General features: G+C 43.9%; 1 protein-coding gene across 1 annotated transcript in view; it reads left to right on the top strand.

Moving 5' to 3' along the window:
• The window catches only part of RFTN1 (raftlin, lipid raft linker 1), a 159,191-nt gene that overhangs the window by 81,920 nt on the left and 58,611 nt on the right, over positions 1-18,660 (top strand). The gene's annotated exons all lie outside the window — the stretch shown is intronic.

The raw sequence follows: 18,660 nt of genomic DNA, 5'->3' as shown, positions 1-18,660 counted from the left end.
GAGAGAGAAGCCCAAGGTGACACTCAGGTGGCTGGTCTGTGAGGCGGGGCCATTTGGAGGATGGGGAACCCAGCGTGAGGAGCCATTGGGGGCAGAGCAATAATGAGATTGGGGAGGGACATGTTGGGACTCAGGACAGTGGGGCACTCAAGGGAACATTCAGGAGGCAGTTGTGGTGGTTGGGCTAGAGCTCAAGAACAGGCTAGGAATGGAGCTGTAGTTGTCTGAGGTGCAGACTCAGAGGCCCATAGGGGACCAGGCAGGTGATGACAGCGAGGAAGTGGCACATGCCCATCTCCAGGAGGGTAGCCACTGCTCGCCATCAGCTCGTTGTTACCTGGTAGAAATACAGACCCAGTGTCACAAGATCTTCTGTTGTTGTTGGGTTGATTAGTTGGCTTCCTTTGTTTTGGAGAAGTTGGTAGTGTTTTTACGTTGTTATTGTGAAGTCTCTTGCGTTTCCAATGTAAACAGAACCACTGAAAAATAAAGACTGCGAGGTCTAGACCGGTGTTTCTCAAATCGTCTGTGGTGAAGGACCAGGTTTTGTTTGTTTTCCAATCCACTAAGGAGTGATATTTTTGTAAAATACAATAAAACATGGCAGCAATGTTGAGTAACTAAGGGCCTAAATGCGTACTCTAACACTTTGTCCCTGCCTTGTCCTGGGCCCGGAATAAAACGTGTATTGACCAGCAGTTAGCCGAGGACCCCACGTTGAGGGGCCCCTAGTTGAGCTGGTAAAGCCATGGGACAGGATGCATTGGTGATGTGAAAACTCTCTCATGCTTGCAGAGGGCAGAGTGGAGAACACTGTGGCCGGGCCCTGGAGAGGATCCAGAGAAGAACTAGAAAGAACTTTTACAAAGCGGGGAGAAAGGAGAGAGCATCAGTGTTACAGAACCTCAGGGAAGAGACTAGAAAACAGCATAAAAGCAGGAACCCCCCTTGGCTGGTGGCCCACCGGTTTGGCCACTAAGTCTTGCAAGAGCCATTTGCATGGGGTGGAACAGGCAGAGGGCCCCCTGCCATGGGTTTAAAAGTAACTAAATATAGAAGGAGAGAGAGGGAATGGTGGCTAAGACAGAGTACAGGGAAAAGGGAGTTTTTTTGGTTTTTTTGGTTTTTTTGTTTGTTTGTTTGTTTTTAAGAGGAGATCTGAGCATCTTTAAAAGCTGAAAGGTGCCAGTAGAGAAGGGACAGTTAATGGAAGCCCGAGGTGATACAAGGTGGAGGCAGTGGGGGAGGGTGAGCCCACAGAACTGGCCTCAGCTGTGCACATGGAACTGGCCGCCCTTTCCCCTGAGGCTGGGGGAGGAGGGCGGAGGATGTTTACCAGCTTAAACCTTCACACTGGGAAGAAAAACTGGGAGCTGCTGTCTGGAGGCCTCTGTTTTCTTACAAAGTTTCTCTCCGGCCCCAGCCTCTCTTGATCCTCTGTCCTCCTCTTATTTTCATTGGCCTGCGATCGTCCTGTTCTTTCCAGGGAGGTTAGTTGAAGTGAATCTGAGCCTGAGACGAGGGAGGTGGTCCTATGCTTGTCTTGATCACTCCCCCAAGAGAAGGCAAGTTCTCCTACGTCATTTTCTCTCCCTGCATGAATCCAAGACCCAGTATCAGGGGGCCGGCGGTCATTAATGTGTCTTTGAACAGATCTCTGAGGGTTTCTAGGCAGTAATGTTCATGGATCCCCTTAGTGAACCAGCACAGGTACTGTCCCTGGTCACGTGAGGCTCAGTCAAGCTGGGGACACAGACACAGAGCGCGTGTCACATGCCGGAGGTAAGTGCCCTGGAGTACCATGGGCGAGGGGTCCAGGCAGCGGGAAGAGGCAGTGGCCCCGAAAGAAGTGGTATTTGCACTGGGAAAGTGGAGGGAGTGGGGGCTGGAATGGTGAGGAGAAAGGCCATGGTTGGGAGGGAGCGTGTTTTCCTCGAGGAACAGGAAGAGGGCCATTGTGATTGGACCACAGAGGATGGAGGATCGGGTGCTGTGTGAGGAGGCTGGAGAGCTCATCGGGGCTCGAAGGGCAAAGCCAGCAGGCCAGGCTCAGGGTTTGGGTGCTCATCTTAAATTCCACGGAAACCCATTGGAGAGCTTTGAGGAGAAGCTGGAGAATGGTCTCCTCCTTGCAGGGGTGGGTTCAGTTAGGACACTGGGAGTAGCTCTTTGTAGACAGCTAAGCTTAGGTGGTGGCATTGTGGTGGAGATGAGGGGACGTGGGTAGATACAAGAACTGGGGCAGGCGGATCACCAGGGTTGTGTGTAGATTGGATAGTGGCGTGTGGGGAGGGAGGGAACCAGGCTTGTGCAGGTGATGAATGGGAGGCTTCTGCTGAGATGGGGAGGGCTCAAGCCCTTGTTTCTGTGGCCCAGGAGCGTAGGGCAGAGACACCGCTGGCAAATGGTCATGGCACGGTGGTCATGGATGAGGTGCTGAGGAAGGGAGAGAGGGTGGGCGGGAAAAGGGCCTGGAACTGAGCTCTGGGAGACTCGAGCATTCACCACAATGAATGTGAAGGGAGGTGTTTCAGAGGCGGGGGTGTCAACCCTGTCGGTGGCATGGCCATGAGCATGAGGTCACGGGTGGCCTTTGTGGGAGCTATTTTGGTGGCCTTCCCCCTCCTAAATACATATTTGTGAGACCTGACCCAAAATGCCATCGGGTTGAAAACCACTGCCCTTTACCCCATAGAACTCTATGTGTAGTTCTTTGTCATTCATAGGATGGTTCTCAGCTGTTCTTTTTATGTTTCACTTTCAAATTTAAAATGTGCTTTTTTTTCTCCATGGGCTTGCTGAACTGTCTTCATATTCCTCTTTCGTGTAATTTTTTATTAAGTGGCTAAATTTTAATATCTGGCTAGGGATGAGAACTTGCCCACGTAAAAGCATCGCAATTTTATGTAATTTCTAGCATTCAGAGCACATATTACATGAAATAATAATCACAAAAGAACTAGCAGTTAAATCAGAAAGGGAAAAAAAAGTGAACTTGGAATTCCTAAAAATGGCATTTGGATGTGCCCAGAACAGAGAGGGGCCTGTCGGTGGCTCTGTGGGCAGCTGGTGGCAGGCAGGCCTGCATTTTTTTTTGTGGTCTCTGCAGAGAAATTGCCCCACATATAAGAAATCAGAAACTATTCTGCATGCTGGTAGAGCAGGCAAAAGACTGTAAGGGAAAGAGAAATTAAACCAAGGGAGGTGGCAGACCGGTGCCCGCGAATGCTTTGTTTCAGGGAGAAATGAGACCTGGCATAACTCTCTCTTCTGCAGTAAGAAACCTGCCTACCTTCCCACCTCCTGGGTGGCGGTTGGTGCCTTGGGAAGGCTAATGTCTCCTCCCTCCCCTCCGTGTTGGTCAGAGATTGGTGGTGCCAAGGCTCATGTAACTTTGCCTGAGGCCAGGTGGTGGGGTTGGCTACTGGCCTGCCTGGGAGTTCCTGCAGGTGAGGGACAAAGGTCTGCTTCCCCAGGACACAGCTGTGGCCATGGGCACCTGGGGCGTATCTTGCTCCCACAGTTATTGAAATGGCCCCAGAAGGAGTCTGGCAATGGACAGGCTGGGATAATGACCAGGTTCCAGCTCCTGTTGCCTCTGAGCCATGCTGACGGCAGCCAGCCGTATCCCTTTCTGGCTGAGGGTGAAATCCAAAGGGATGAAGAGCAAGAGTTTCTTCCTCCTAAGCCAGTGCCTCTTGATGTGTGCCCACCCCGCAGGGCTCCTCGGAAGAAGGGGGCCTGCCGTCCAGTGTGTTTGGGAAGCATGCACGTGGTAAGCCATCTTGGGGAGAGGGGTCACAGTGCCCCTTAGAAGAATCAAGGCTCTGAAAAGGTCTGCAGTAAGAAACCTGCTGACTTGGTTTAACTCGGCATTTCTCGGATGTCCTTTAAGAACTTTCCCCTTCTCCTCCCCCCAAACACCTATTTATATCACGGAGCAGACTTTGGAAAGGGCACCAAGTCAACGAGGAACCCACGGACCAATTACCAGCCATGAACAATCGCGGGTCATGGGTGTGCGGTCAGAGCCAGTCTCCTCTCTTTTCAGAAGGGGTTCCTGATCCTGGCTATCTCCAACCGTACAGAATTGCCGTAAGCGCACATAAATCGATTACTTTATAGTATTTTCTTGGGTCCATTAAAACAAATCTTTCTACCCAGACACATGGTGTAACTGTGTTTTCTAATCCTCACCCAAATCTCTCATGGAGGGGAGATTTGGAGCAGGGCAATTTAAAACGCCTCCTCTCTTTTGTCACCCCAGAAAGGCGTGTGCTCGGTGCCTCTGTCATTCTTCTTTTTTAATCACAGACATAGCAATCCTCTAACACAGTCAGCAGAAACGAGGTCATTGGATTTGTTGACGGCTGTAAAATCGCAGATAACATTTGCTCTGCTGTCTGGGCCAGTCCCAGCTTAGCTGACCATGGTCTCTTAAAAGGACGGGCTTCTTGGACTAGCTGCCCCCCCCCCAACTTCTTCTGCCATAGTTATTAATCAGATCCTCCAACATATTGCTTTCTCCAGCCTTGATTTCTCATTCTTTTATCTCTCCCCTATACTCTCTGTTCAGAAGTGACATTTTATTTCTTAACAGCACTGTCCATTAGAAATATAATTTGAGCCACCTATGTAATTTTAAAATTTCTAGTAGCCATGTTTAAAGAGTAAAAACAGAAGTGAAATTCATTTTAGTAATGGATTTTAATGAACCCAATATATCCAAAATACTACTTTTTCAACATGTAATGAGATGTTTTATTATTTTTTTAATAAACTAAATCTTTGAAATCTGGTATATGATTTACATTTGTAGCACATCTTAATTCAGATGCTAACTTCTCAATAGTTAAAGTGGCATATCCTCTAAAATAAAGTTGTATTTAACAGAAAAATATGTTATACTGCTTCAGTTTTTTAAATTTAAAATTGATTTTAAATTAACTAAAATATAATAAAAATTAAAAATTCAGCTCCTTAGTCACACTATCCACATTCTCAGTGCTTGGTAGCCACATGGGGATAGAGGCTACTGTCTTGGACAGCATAGTTCTGTAGGGTTCCTTTATTCAAACAGTTTTCAGTTTTTTATGTTACCTAAGTTGATACAGAATATTTGTGATTATGAGTCTTATCAGCCACAAGAAGCAAGAAGTAGTATATAGCTAATATTGGATAGCCGAAGCAATTTTTCCCCACAAAGAGATCCAACTGAGAGTTTGGGGCCAAAACTTGGCTATATAACTTTTTAGGAATATATTTGAAATAACTAAACTTCTGTTTAAAATAGTAATTTTTAATTTAGTTGTACACGTATTTTTACATTACCTGGAACACACACACACACACACACACACACACACACACACACACACACTTGGAAATTGTGCTTTTGTTCCCCATGTTTACATTTCCTGAAACCATTTTATTCCTACCCTCCTCACGCATCTTGGCCTTCAGTGTCTCTGTCATCACCAGAGTGACTTTTGGGGGCCTGAAGCACAGGTTTCCAGCTCATCATATTTACTTTCCTCCAATTTGCTTGGAATTCAGTGCTTTTAAAATTAATGAATGATGCTATCGCTAAAAACTCTATCCTAAGTCATAAATGCTCATTGATTTAGCAGTAGGACCATTGCCATCCAGCTCCTGTGTGAAATCACCATAATGTAAGCACTTGCGCTGCACTGTTCTTCAGAAAAAGAAAAATCTCATTTTATTGAAGATAACATAAGTAACGAGAGAGGGCATTAATCGTAAGTGTACAGCTCAGTGAGTTCACGTGAAATGAACGCACCTGGGTAACCAGCACCCAGGACGGGAAATAGCACAGCTCAGAGCCTTCCCTGTGGCCTCTACCATCACTTTCCCTCTCTGCCCCTAAGCCTCTAATTTCAAAGGTTAGCTTCACGTGGCTTTGAACTTTATATAAGTGGAATTTTTTATAAAAGGCATCTTGGCTCAACACTGAGATTCATTGGTGTCCCGGTAGCTTGTTTATTTTCATTTGTCTCTAGAATTCCAGCATTTCTTTTAAAAAGCTATCTTAATTGAAGAAGCACCGGAAATACTGGGGAGAACACTTTGTAAAGTATGTGATTGCCTGACACCCATGCTCCACACCTGAAACTAATACAAAGTAATGTTGAATGTAAACTGAAATTGAAAGATAAAATTTAAAAAGAGAAGATTGCTTACTGCAGCAACCAATATTTTCTTTCATGCTATAGGAATTATTTTAAATTTTTGTTAAAAGTCTTTTCCTTGCCCTGACCGGTTTGGCTCAGTGGATAGAGCGTTGGCCTGTGGACTCAAGGGTCCCAGGTTCGATTCCGGTCAAGGGCATGTACCTTGGTTGCGGGCACATCCCCAGTAGGAGGTGTGCAGGAGGCAGTTGATTGATGTTTCTCTCTCATCGATGTTTCTAACTCTCTATCCCTCTCCCTTCCTCTCTGTAAAAAATCAATAAAATATATTTTTTTAAAAAATATTTTCCTTTTTTTAAAAAATCAAGTCCATCAGATGATGAAACATCCCAAACTAGCTTGGTTAATGTATTTTCCCTAGTAAGTATTTTTTTAAAACTTCCCTCAGTAATATGTTTTATTGATTTTTAGAGAGGGAGGGAGGGAGGGAGAGAGAGTGATTGGCTGCATCCCGGACGATTTCCTAGGTATGTGTCCTAACCGGGAATCGAACCAGCAACCTTTTTGGTGTATGGGACACGCTCCAACCAACTGAACTGCCCAGCCCAGTAAGCATTTTGCCGTTCAGTACAAAGTGAGAGTTCTTGTATTGTGAGGACCTCCGTAAAAGTCTGTAAATGTATAAAGTTATCCCTGTTGTCCAAGGACTGACATCTGAGTGGTAAAACCCAGGAGATATACAGGGTATATCCAGGAGATGCGGTGTGTGATTGTTTATGGATTGTGTATTTCCCCATCCAGCTTACTGTGAATCAGGTCAGCATGCGGTAGTTGCTGAAAATGGTCTAACTCTTAGGGGAGATAACTTTTATGGATCTTCTTCCCCCAGATATCCACTTGGCTAACTCCTTCACTCCCTTTCAATCTTTGTTCAGGTTCACCTTCCAGCACATCCACCCACCCTGCCCACCCATTTTTTATTTTATTATTGTTATTATTTTATCCTTGCCCTAGGATACGTTTATTGATTTTAGAGAGAGGAAGGGGGAGAGAGAGAAAGAGGGAAACATCAATGTGAAAGAGAAACATCAATCAGTTGCCTCTCATAAGTGCCCCAATGGGACCAAACCCAAACCCACTGTGTGCCCTGACAGGAAATTGAACCAGCAACCTTTTGATGTACTGGATGACTCTCCAATCAAATGAGCCAGACTGGCCAGCACCTGCCCACCCATTTTTTTTTTAAAAGCACCTTATCCCCTGCCACGCCCCACCATAGTAATTCCCTTTACTCTTCTCTATTTCTCTCTTATCTGTAGCTTTTGTCACTTCCTAAGATACTTTATTATTTTTACTTAATTATTATGTTTACTAGAGGCCTGGTGCACGAAAATTGTGCACTGAAGGGGGGGTCTCTCAGCCCAGATTGCGAGAGGGTGCAGGCCAGGCCAAGGGACCCCACTGGTGCATGATTGGGGCCGGGGAGGGACCGTGGGAGGGTTCCAGGGCGTGTCCGGCCCGTCTCCCTCAGTCCCAATTGGCCAGACCCCAGCAGCAAGCTAACCTACCAGTCAGAGCATCTGCCCCCTGGTGGTCAGTGCACATCATAGCAAGCAGTTGAGCGGCCTTAGCATATCATTAACATATTATGCTTTGATTGGTTGAATGGACAACTGGACACTTAGCATATTAGGCTTTTATTATATAGGATTATTTATTGTCTCTTTTTTTCCATGCAGAGAAGAGTGTAGGTCATATAGTAGATGCTCAATGAATATTTGTGGCATGAGAAAGTGGCAGCCCATGAATTTCCAGGGCTCGAAAGATGTCACAGTTGTACGGGAACAGATGCTTTCAGAGCTGATGCAATGATGACGAGGTGGACAGACACACCTACCTTTTCTTTTTCCTGTAACTTGCAGAAGCTTTTTTCATTGTTCAGGGGTGGTTAAGACTTGTTGAGGAAGTGACTTGTGAGGATTGTATGTCATCCCCTTCTACTTCATACTTCCAGCAGACACATTTACAAATATGTAATTTGCTGTTATCACCAGGAAAGTTTCTAAAGTGGCATTTGTGCATAAAGGGTATGTATGTATGTGTGTGTGTGTGTGTGTATTTTGTATGAGATGGAACATGTTCTGAGTGCTAATTATGCACTGTCAGTGGACACATGTGGAAGCTGACGGGTTACAGCACAGGTTGAACTTTCCCATCTGTGTTGTTGTGAGGTGCTGAGCATCCCTGCTCAGTGAGACCTCCTATCTGCTGGATCTGTCTGGCATCCAGCACAGATAATGAGTGTAGGAATCTGGATTAACCTGGCAGCGTGTCGGGGTGGGGTGTCTCATCTGAGAAATGGAATTTATCCTGGCAGGCAGTTAAGCTGCCTGCTATATCTTCAACCCCCTCCCCCGACCCCCGCCAAACTGGAAGGTTTCACTTTTATTACGTGAGATGATGTGCACTCTTTTCTGCGGGTTTTGGAGCCAGATAAACCCATGTAAGGTTTAACCCTTTTCTGCCGTGGGGAGAATTCCCACTCCCAGAGCTGGACCCCATTAGGATCAGTTAGCAGTGTTGAGGATGGCTTGGGGGAAGGAGAGGAGGGAGAGTTCTTGGACATAAAGTACCCAATTACTGAAGCTGACTTACCTTCTCGAAGAGAAATCTGGAACTTTTAAAAGCCCAGTTCCAGAATTTCCTCCTGATTCCAGTAAAGGAAAACTGCTATTTCATTAATAACGTGGGTAGTCAGCTATGCAGGGCACACGGCCTTCTGGAATTGTTGGTTTTCTTCCCTGTAAAATGAAGCTTCTGCACATTGATAATCTCCAATATCCTGTAATTCTATGGTTGACCCCAGCTTTTTAATGATTTCTCCAGAGGCTTATTTTATTAATTCATATTTTAGGATTGTGGTATGCAGAATTTTAGTGCCATGTGCCTTCATTTTATGAAATTTTCTGGGCACATCTTAGATTCGCTGTGCTCTGTATTTGTTAAATCAGTGTTTGTTGATTGATAACCATTTTTGTCTTTCCCCTTAAGTAGTAATTGTAATTGGGGTTCAAGATAAGGGCTTTTATTTTTTACAAGCTTTTCCCCCCTTAGGGTTAAAAGTAAATGGCCTTCTGACACTTCAATGGAAAAAAATCTATTGTGAGGAAAATCTAAACTTAAATGATTAATTTGTTGGATCACTTCTGACTTCTTACGTGTTTAAAATACTGAAAAATAAGATAGATTACCATTATGTGGGTGGTGCTGAAATCTATACAAGTAATCCAAGATATGTGTTTGGACAAATGGCCCAAGTGTTCCAATAGCTGATTATTCTAAATCTAGCCTAAGCAATAAGAGAAAATAGATTTAACCAAAGTTTCCCATATAACTAATTACTTCCCAATCTATCTTCATTCTTTTAGCCCTATAGCAGCAGGCCTTGGATTGAAAGGTATCTGGGGAGGGTGGATAGTAGGACATTACTGTTTGCTGTGTTAGGGATATTATTGGTAGAGATGGTAGGGATGTTATATGGGTGAGGGAGTAGGGATATTTTTCCAGATTTATTGAAATATAATTGACAATATTATGTAAGTTTATCATGTACAATATTATGTACAACATGATGATATGATAAACCTATATAGTTAAATGATCACTACATAGTTAACATATCCATAGTTACCATTTTCTGTGGGGGGTGAGAATATTATCTACTCTCTTAGCAAATTTCAATTATATAATGCATACAGTAGTGTTAACTATAGTCACCATGGTGTACATTACATCCCCCAGAATGTATTCTTCTTATAACTGCAAGTTTGTACCAGCCCCTGGTAACCACCATCCTATTCTCTCCTTTTGTGAGTTTGACTTTTTCAGATTCCACATAGAAGTTATATCACTATGTTATGGGGTGGTTTGTTACAAAGCAATAGTGACCCTCTTAGAATACAGAAATCCTCACTAATTCATACCGATGGGAAGATACCAGACTGCAGTAACTTCTTAAAGTAAAGCCCACAGCCCTTTCTTTATAAGGGATGCAGTTAGCAGTACTCTCAAATATGCAGCAATGTAAACAAGAGTAACACAAGTACTTCCAAGGAGTGGACCCTTCGGGACATGCTTTAGTAGAGAATAAGAGCAATGTGTAATTAGCCTCTGGTTTGTGATGATGCATCCAACAAGCAGGTACCCTGAGGTAAGCCCCACCCCCACAACGTGCCTTACATTATTAATCGGCTAAGGGCAAACCTGGAGGCAAACATGGGCATAATTCTTGTTTGTGACAAGTTACAAACGTGTAGCATATGAATTAATGATGATGTTTTACTATTCAAGAGCGACACAGAATGATGCCCACATTCCCTGGCACCACTGGAATTAGAAAGAGTCACAGGGACCCCCCGGTGCTTGAGGCTTACGAAAAAACCCATCTGTGTTATTCTTAAGGCGCCATAAAGAGAATCTTCCATGGTCCTCTGGGAGTGTCTCAGAAGTTAGCAACTGCATCTCTCATTCAAAATGGGAAGTCACTGAAATGAAGTTCCTACACCAACTGAATAATGAAGAGTTCCATGGAGAACTAACTTTATTTCTAGCAGGAATAGATTTATACATGTTCTTTAGAAGTTTTCCCACCTTTTCAGTATTTTTCTTCTACTCCCTGTACCCTCCATAGTGGTTTACAACAAGTCATTTATTTTGCTGACAGATTTGTAAGTTGGGCAGGACTTGGCAGAGACTTGGCTGATCTCTACTCCACTTGGTATCAACTGGGATGCTTGTCAGTGGATGGGGGGTAGGGGGGTCTACTTTCAAGATGGTGCACTTACAGGGCCACCTGAAGGCCTCTCCACAGACTGGTTGGGCTCCCTCAAAACATGATGGCTGGGTTCTAAGAGCAAGCACCCCAAGAGAACAAGGAAGTTCATGGAATGTTTATGACCAGGCCTCAAAAGTCACATGGCTTCCTTTTGACTTTTCTCATTGGTGGAGGCCGATACTGGTTCAAATTGAGGGACGTAGACTTCTCCTCTGGGTGACGTGGTGGCGAGGTTCTAGCAGACCATGCTGGATGAGACATATTGTTGTGACCATCTTTGAAAAACACAATCTCTTGCAAACATGAATTCAGAACATGCTACGTTCCTTTACAGTTCATTGTGCTAGGAGAGGACTTTGAAACATGCAGGATGAATATGGAATACATAAAAAATAAAAACAAAGGCAAGAAATGGAAATAAGTTGAGTATTGAATTATAAGGGTTATCTGGCATTGAAAATGATCTTTGATTGTAATTCTCAACAGTTGTAAATGCAAAGACCCCCATCACCAAAAAGAAAAAAACAAAACTGCCCTATTTGTTACTCAAAGAGATCACATATCTTCATGAGATCTGAAACTCGCTCAAATCATTTTCATCGTCCAGAAAAACCATCCCAGGGTCCTCCAGGGTATTTACAAAAGAACAATAAAACAGTCACTTCTTTGCACATTGTAATGAAAACCATCCCCAAGTACTTAGTTGAACTGCTCTGTTTACCATGGGAGTTTCAAATGCCATTAGGACCCTGTTATATTTTTGTTGGTCTGGAGTTGTGGGAATAGAAAAGGTTGTTGTTTTTTTCTTTAACCAAGGTTAAAACTTGGATAGCACTGGTCCAACCGCACCATCACAACATTTTGTTAAAGTGCCTTTCATTATTGTTTTGGAAGCCTATGTAAATCAGGGGATGGTGGGAAAAAGAAGTCACGAATACTAGATGTTAAAGCAGTGTGGTGTGAAGGGAAACATCTGTTCCTGGTTAAAGTTCTTCAAACTTGTGTTCTTTCCTCAGTCATTTAGCTGTGGTGCTGAGATTTGAGTTCCATGAAGACTCTAAGACTGGTTTTTCAGAACATTCACAGGCGTCTTAATAAACCCTTGAGGTTCTTTGCTCCAAGCTTGTAATTCCAGGGTCACTGGTATTATCAAAGTGTGAAATTGAGGTTGTCAACCTCATCAGCTCCAGGATTTTGGATTCTAGCTGGGTTTTATTTTTCCTTCTTTCTTTACTTTTCTTTATCTTTTTTCTGGGGGGGGGGGGGGTGGAATGCACTGTCTTATCTTAGGTAGTAGTACCTTTATGAAAGAAGGCCCAGTTATGAATATTTTTACCTTAATAAGGCAGACTGATATTAACAAATGGTTTGTTGCTGCGCGTTTCCTTTTTCCTGAGGGGCAGATTGACCTGGATTGTTATGAGATGGACTGAAAAGCCAGGGGCTGCCACTAACTTTATTTTAACAAAAGTGTTGCTTTCTTGAGATGTGCCCCGGACCTGCAATCCCTTATTTCTCTGGGCCTGTTTTCTTCTCTGTTAAAAACGATACAAGTAGAAAATGATGTGCAGATTTTCAAAATTTCAAATGGGTGTATTTGCAAGACATTACTGGCCCCAGATGGCTGGAGTTAATAGACTCAGAGAAGTTTCTACTTAGCAGTAACTTCAGATTCTGCAGATTTAACCTCCTACCCACTCATTCCTTTTTAAACATATATTGAGTACTTACTAGGTATCAGGAACTGTTTCAGATGCTGGGGACATAGCAGGGAAGAAGTAGACAATGTCCCTAGCCTCGCAGGGATCTCATCCAACTGGGACAGACAGACAGTAAGTTATTGTTTTCAAAAAGTGGTGTAAGAGGTATGGTGAAAATCAAACAAAGAGATGCTGGAGCATGACCAGGTGACCATTTTCAGACTGGGATTTCAGAGAAGGACATGCATGGGAAGAGGGGACCCCGGTAACAAGGAGAAACCAGTCCTGGGACATTTGGTGGAACAGCATCCCAAACAGAGGTTGCTGCAAGCGTGAAGGTCCCCGAATGGGAGCCAAAGTGTATGTTGAAGAAAACAAAGGCTGTGAAGGTGGAGAGGAGTGAAGCGGTATGGGGTAGGACACCCCAAGGGGGAAGACAAGGTAGCTGCCTTGGGTGGATGGGAGGTCAGCAGAGTGTCCACAGAGAGAAGACCTGGAGCCTTCTGGAGACCTTGAGTGGATGGGATGGATTTGACACTTGTGGGAGGGACCAGGCAGAGAAAGCCCAGGATATGATAGCAGGAAAGCGATGGAAGAAGCAGATCACACATACTGGACAGGGGAGGACGAGAAAGGACAGTCATCTGCTTATTCTTTTTAAAGCAGCTTTCACTGCTGGTCACGTGTAACTGGAGGACCCTATGTCTCCGTTCGCGTGGACAGTTCTAGCTCAGGCCCGTGTTCACAGCATAATTATTAACAGTTTCACCTTTTGCTTTCAAAAGTGCCCTTGTTTGGATGATCGATTACCTACCAGTCATTTAACACGCCTGAGTCCTGTGGCATATCACCTTGTAGTCCACAGACTGCTTGCTGTCTCTGCTTTTGGTCTCCATCTACCTCTCACCTCCCTTCCCATGATAAGGGAGGCACTTTCTGACCTCTCCCACGAGCTCTGCAGTGACCCCAGGCCTCCAACCACTCTCTCTGCCTCTACTCTGTTCACTTCTGTTACCAACACCATCTCGCACCTCGATTCGGACCAAATCCTGCAGACAGATGAATTTCCCTTGGGACAGGCCTCACTGTTGCTCAGAAACCATGGTGGCCTCTCATTGCCTACAGAACAAAAAAGTCCAGGCTCCAAAGATTCGACAGTCTTCAAGATCTAGCCCAGTATTTCACAGAACAGCATAGAGTATAGTGAACACAATGCTGGACCCGGACTGCTAGGTTTGACTCCTAGCTGCCATTTACTGCTAGCTGTATGGACGTGGGCAAGCTTTGCAACCTTTCTGCCTCAGTTTTCTAATTTGTAACACAGGGATAAAAAGAATACCTAGCCCTGGCCAGGTGGCTCAGTTAGCTGGAGAGTCATCCCTGCACCAAAAGAGGTTATAGGTTCAATCCCTAGCCGGGATACATATGGGAGGCAGCCGATCAATGTTTCTTTCTCACATTGAGGATCTTTCTCTGTCTCCCCTTCCTTCCTTCCTTCCTTCCTTCCTTCCTTCCTTCCTTCCTTCCTTCCTTCCTTCCTTCCTTCCTTCCTTCGTTCCTTCCTTCCTTCCTTTTCTCTCCTTCTTTTGCTCCCTCCTCCTTCCCTTCCTTCTTCTCTTTTTAAAAATTAATAAAACATATCTTCACCTGAGGATTACACAAAGAGTACCTACTTATATTGCTATTATAAGGATTAAATGAGTTAATCCATGTAAAGCCCTTAAAACAATGTTTGGCACATGGTGAACTCTCAGTCAATGTAAATTATTGTGATTGTGGATTTTTGGTGCAGGCTCATTGAAATTTGCTCTTCTTTGCTTAACTTAGGACACTTTCTTACCGCTTCACCTTTGCTAGCCTTATGGGAGTCCTTCCCTCACGCCATTTCTGTATACAGAGACTTCACCTGTGAGCGAGGTTATTTTACTCTCCATGGATCTAGGAAGCCACAAAGCAACACACCGGGAGGTCCAGCGCACGTTCTGTGACTTTCCCACGAGACTGTGAGGAAAGTCTCTTTAAGTGCTTTGCTAGCATGCTGCTTTGAGATTTGATTTATCCGTTTCCTTTGTGGTTGTGCACTGGCCTTAGTGGGAGCTTGGGGTTCTTGCAGACTTGTGGGCAATGGCAGATTCTCCTGTACATGTTCCCCCCTTAGTGCTCCTACCTGGAAAATGGGCAGAGGTCTTTGCTTTTGCTCCAGGGTCCTGATCTGAGCCCAGGCAACCGCATTTATGCTAAATTGTCCTGATGGGCTGCTAGTGAGAGAGCTTAGAGATTTGCAGGGTCAGGGAAAATCGCCCAGAGGGGACACTCGTCTGCTCCAGCGTGTTGACTCTTCCCATTGTGCCCCTCCTGGTCTGGGTTTATACCTGTTGTGGCAAACTGCTCTGTGTAGTGAAATGGCAGGAGGTTGGACATCGATTCCAGAAATAGTCTTTAAAAACTGTCTTCAGTTATATTTCAATAATGTTGGGGGGGGGGGATTTTTTTAGCAGACCTGCCATTTGGAGATATGCAAAGATACCCTGTGTGAAGTAGCAGACTTCTGCGTCTCTGCAGTTAAAATAATCTAAGCACTGAGGCAGGAACCACTTTGACCAAAATATAGGGCTGAGCAAATGTAGGTTTACAGGTGTTCATATGGAAAACAATACAATAATTAATCATAATACAAGAATAAACTGTTTCATGTACTCACAACTGTAAACCTACTTTTACCCCTGTATATAAACATGATAAGGATTTATTTGCTTGGTTTTATTTGGCTTAAATATCAGTTGCCTTATGTAATACTTTGTTTGTATTCTCGTCTTCATTTGAGTACACGTGAGTACTGAAAAAATTTCAGATTTTTTTCACATGACATATATAAATATCTGTTTTGTCCTAAAATTCCTCTTCTTCAGAGCTGTTTTGTTGCCACAGTGCATCTGTATGGTTTCCATGGGAGCCACCCTGCCCTTGGTCAGAACTGATTGGCCCAGAGGTGGACACCTGACCTAAGTTGGGCCAATCAGAGACCTCCTCTGGGATCTTTTTACTGTGCGTAATCAGAAAGTTTAGGACATTCTATCTTCAGTAGCTAAGCTGTAAGCAAAAATACTCAGAAGTTGACAATGGCCACATTTTCTGCCACAGGGAGAAACTTGTTTTTAGATAAGAAGAATGATGCTAACAAATAAAGAAAAAGTAGGACATAACTTGGAGAAATTTTCTGACCGTGCTGGAGATGCTGGTTCCAGGTATTCCTAAGGTGCAGCTCTGGCCCTACCCTGCTGGCCAGTTGGGTGCTCTTTCAGGTACCATTAGGTGGTTCCTCACAGAGAGACCTTTCCTTCCTTGTTCACTTTGTGTGCATTTTTTATTTAGACTATTGACACAGGGGTTGGTCTTCAGGGGGCACAAAGGTCCAGTTGAAGATCTTCAGGCCGTCCTATTTATTTCTAACTACTATGCACTCCATTTTTACCCAATCGTGAAATTATAGGCACAATCTAAGTGAAAGAACTGAGTCAATTAACACGGATTATGAGGGCAAATAAGATTTCTTTTGTCAGAAATGCCTGCCTTGAACAGAGCCACCAAAGGATGGGTTCACTCTCTACTCCGATCAAAACAATGGGCCCCTCCTCTTCCTTTCGTTTTTAAGGGAGTTTACAGGTTTCTCAATTCTTCCAGCATTTCCTGAACTCCAATTAACCCCTAATAGCAGAGAAGAATAAAGAAATACCTCTTCCCCAAAACCCCAGCCCTGCCAGGTAGCGGTCCCTCGAACTGAGCATGGACAGTTTGAGAAGGATGGACCGCATTAACTCTTCAGAGTTTCTCACTTACCCTTGAGTTAGACCAACACATACAAAATCCAAGAGGGCAGGGAATAGTGCCTGTTTGGCTCACTGTTAGTTTCCCCTAGTAGGTATTGAGAAAATAGCTATGGAATGAATTAATTGATGTTATTATCCCCATTTTATAGATGAGGAAACTGAGGCTTACATAAATCAATCTCTAACAACATAGCTAGTGAGTGGCAGAGCTGGATCCAAAGCCTTAGGTCTCAGACTCCTTGTCCAGGGCTCACTCCAGGACCTGTCAGTCATTAAAAGAGAAAACCACACCACCACATAGTCCACATGTTCTTTCCTTGGGGCTCCACAATGGAGCTAAACACCCAGCAGTGCTTGGGAAAGCTTTCAGTTCCTGAAGCTAAGTGTTAACACGTCAGAACTAAAGGCAGCTTCAGACTTGAGCTAAAAACCAGTGTTATTTTTGAACCTTCCTTTTTCAGAAAGCTGTACAAGAGTTTAGGTGATAAAAGATGGGAAGGGTTGTGTGCATATGATAATATATTCACCGCAAAGACTCACATGTAACTGTGCAACCCAGAACAGCATTTTTGTGCCTGTTCTTGACACACAGTACATGACTCTGTTTGTGGGTTCTTTGTATATGTCATGGATCCGCACACACCTTTAAATGTCAGCCGTCCTAGACGGTGACCCAAGAGTTATGAGGGAGGGTCCAAGTGGTCCCAGGTATACGTGGGATGTGTGTGAGTCTTGGTCTTTACCTTACATTTTATGTCTCTGAAATCAGTGTTGAAAACTGTTTCTACTGCTCAGTATTTTATGTTTTATTACGCTTTACAACAACACTATCCAATAGAACTTTCTGCGATGACATAAATGTTCTATTTCTGTACTGTCTAGTCAGTACTGTAGTCACTAGTTACTAGCTACTGAGCACCTGAAATGTGGCGAGTGTGGCTGAAAAATTGATTTTTAAATTATATTTGAATTTAAACAGCCACACCTGGCTAATGACTACCACAATGGGCAGCATCGCTCTGTAGTTGTAAAAAGTCGGTACGTTTCTGATTCCCAGCATTAATTAGCTCATTAGTTATAGAGATTCCATTAAGTGTATCATAAAGTTAGAAACTGGCTACACCTTGGAGATATGAAATCTACCGATTAAAGATTTCACTTCCCCCACCTCAAAACGTGGTGAGGAAATTTCCTTCACCTGGGCAACAGTGACCATTGTCAGCTCTCTTGCTACACCTCCAGCCTCCCCCTGGGACCTTGAGTCGATACCGGATTAAGTCTTAGTGGACTTGTTGCTGTTTGGAGCTCATGCTCTCTCACTGACTTATGAGAGCTCCTAGCCTTCTCTTCCTTTCACACCAAAGCACGGTTAGATTTAGAAACCTCCATCAGCCTGCCCTGTGCTATCTCACTCCCTTCACCTGCTCTCCTCCTGGGTAGTCAGAGTTCCCCAGAGAAACAGAACTAATAGGATTACAATAGGCCTTCCATAGCTTCAGATTCCACTTCGGCAGGATCAACATCAACCAACTACGGATGGAAAATATTCAGGGGAAAAAGGTTACGTTGCTGCTGATGTGTACTGTGTACTTGGGCCTACGATGGTTGCATCTGTACTGAACATGTGCAGACTTTTTGGAATCATTATTCCCTAAACAATACAGTATAACAACTATTTACATAGCACTTACCTTGTGTTAGGTAATATAAGTAAGCTAGAGGTTATTTAAAGTACCTGAGAGGTTGTGCATAGGTTATATGCAATTGTTATATCCCTTTATATAAGGGACTTGAGTATCCGTGGATTTTGTTATCCACAAGGGCCCTGAAATCAATTCCCCACAGATGTTGAAGGATGACTGCATCTGTCTATCTATCTATCTATCTATCTATCTATCTATCTATCTATCGAAAGATTGAGTTTGAAATTGATGTATTTTAAGGAATTGCCAGCTAGCAAGTCCAAAATCTGTAAGGCCATCTTGCAGGCTAGTGATTCGGGTAAGAGTGATGTTGCAGTCTTGAAAATGAAGGTTGAAGACTCAGGTAGCTTTTCTTTGCTGTTGTCTACATGCAAAATTCCTTCTTCTTTGGAGAACTTCAGTCTTTGCTCATAATGCCTTCAATTGATTGGGCGAGGCCCACCCACA

The sequence above is a fragment of the Plecotus auritus genome (assembly GCF_963455305.1).
Source record: "Plecotus auritus genome assembly, chromosome: 6".
Classification (NCBI taxonomy): Eukaryota; Metazoa; Chordata; class Mammalia; order Chiroptera; family Vespertilionidae; genus Plecotus; species Plecotus auritus.
Note: the sequence above shows the minus strand (reverse complement) of the source record. Positions and strands in the feature narration are given on the sequence as shown.